This window comes from Mustela nigripes, chromosome 12, assembly GCF_022355385.1.
Source record: "Mustela nigripes isolate SB6536 chromosome 12, MUSNIG.SB6536, whole genome shotgun sequence".
NCBI classification, from domain to species: domain Eukaryota; kingdom Metazoa; phylum Chordata; class Mammalia; order Carnivora; family Mustelidae; genus Mustela; species Mustela nigripes.
Window position 1 is genome coordinate 132,494,270 of NC_081568.1, and position 2,210 is coordinate 132,496,479.

Here is a 2,210-nt window from a genome sequence, read left to right on the forward strand (position 1 = left end):
CATGATCTCCCTGATATGAGGAAGTGGAGATGCAACATGGGGGGTTAAGGGGGTAGGAGAAGAATAAATGAAACAAGATGGGATTGGGAGGGAGACAAACCACAAATGACTCTTAATCGCACAAAACAAACTGAGGGTTGCTGGGGGGAGGAGGGTTGGAAGAAGGGGGGTGGGGTTATGGACACTGGGGAGGGTATGTGCTATGAAGTGTGTAAACCTGGCAATTCACAGACCTGTACCCCTGGGGATAAAAATATATTATATGTTTATAAAAAATAAAAAATTTTAAAAAATCAAAACATCAGCAGGGCTGTGCTCTTTTCTGGAGACTCTAGGAGAGAGGCTGTTTCCATGCTCATTCAGGATGTTGGCAGAATTCAGTTCCATGCAGTTGTAGAAATGAAGTCTCTGGTTCCTTGCTGTCAGCTGAAAGCCATTCCCAGCTTCTAGAGCTGAAACTGTATTCTTTGGCTTCAAAGATCTTCTTTCTCCAATTTAAAGCTAGCAGTAGAAGGTTGAGCCCCTCTCCTGCCTTCTCTTCCACCACATCTAATTCTTCTGCCTTCCTCTTCGATTTTTATCTCCTCTATCATGGTCTCCAAGCTTAATGATATCTGCAAAGCCTCTTTTACTCTATAATGAAATATCCACAAGCTCAGGTGATGAGAACATGGACATCTTTGGGGAACCATGCTTCGCAAGGAAACCCAGCTTGTTCCATGTTTGCACTAACACTACATGTAGCTTGTACATCCTTACATAATGCCTCAGCCCCAGCAGGCAAAGGTGGTGGAAAAACTAAGTAGCAAATACCCTCTAAATTTTTCTTGTGTCCTTGCTGCTTGCCTTGGCTTAATTACTGGATTTTCCTTATCAGGCTGTGTGAGGTTGAAGTAGACAGAAAAATGAACAATTTAGAATTGATTTCCTGACACCAATACTAACTCAACAATCGGAACAAATGCCTCCCCACTATCTACTCTTGAACCATTCAGAGTTTGGGAAAGAAATATAAAGGGGAGAATAGAAAAGCATAAGGTGGGAACAAAAATGACAAGCCATTAAAAGAAAAACATCAACATACTTCTCCTTTCCTTAAGAACTCAACCCAAGAAGATTCCATATCTTGGGTGAGGACAAACGAGAAGAGCTAAGCTCACGAGAGTCATTTGTTGTATGTTACTATGTATTACATGGAGCTAGATGATTCCACATCTATTCCATATCTATTTATAGTTCTATATCTATATCTATTATGGTTCTATATCTATTCATTTATTTGACAGAGAGATCACAAGTAGGCATAGAGGCAGGCAGAGATAGAGGGAAAAGCAGGCTTCCTGCTGAGCAGAGAGCCCAATGCCAGGCTCCATCCCAGGACCCTGAGATCATGCCCTGAGCTGAAGGCAGAGGCTTAACTCACTGAGCCACCCAGGCGTCCCTCCACAAGACTTTCTTTTTTTTTTTTTTTTTAAGATTTTTATTTATTTATTCAACAGACAGAGATCACAAGTAGGTGGAAAGGCAGGCAGAGAGAGATAAAGGAGGAAGCAGGCTCCCTGCCGAGCAGAGAGCCCAATGCAGGGCTTGATTCCATGACCCTGAGATCATGACCTGAGCCAAAGGCAGAGGTTTACCCCACTGAGCCTCCCAGGTGCCCCTCCACAAGACTTTCTTAATTCTTTAAACTAACATGTGTTCATGGGTATAGTTATTATCCTTTAAATGAGGAACCTTGGGGTCAAAGAAATTGTTATTTACCTAAGAGAACAAGTGTCAGAGCTGGATATAAACCCAGGTCTGCTGGCTGCTCCAACCCAAGAGAAGCCAAGACTCAGATTTGTTATAAACCCCACACTGTACCATTCAATGCCTTAAAATTACACTCCTAGAGGTATCCCCCTTCCCCAATCTTTTCTCCCCCAGATGTTACAGTAACTTCCTAATAAAGGTTTGTGCTATTTCCTTTCTTGTGATCATTACACATTTTTACTCCTTCAGTATGTCCCAAGTGTCCACGAGTTGATATTATTGTTCAGGCTAGTACTTGCGTGGGCTTGATTTTTTTTTTTTTTTAATCTTTTTCCTTACTTCCTTTATCTCTCTCTCACTAGCTTTAAGGAAATGAGGAAAAGTGCTGGGGTGTGGTCCCTTGATTAAAGTCTCTGCTAGGACCTACAGGAGCAAGGAGCCGCCCCTCCCCCCCCCCC

General features: G+C 42.6%; 1 long non-coding RNA gene across 3 annotated transcripts in view; it reads right to left on the bottom strand.

Moving 5' to 3' along the window:
- The window catches only part of LOC132028017 (uncharacterized), a 130,632-nt gene that overhangs the window by 127,454 nt on the left and 968 nt on the right, over positions 1-2,210 (bottom strand). The window lies entirely within an intron of this gene.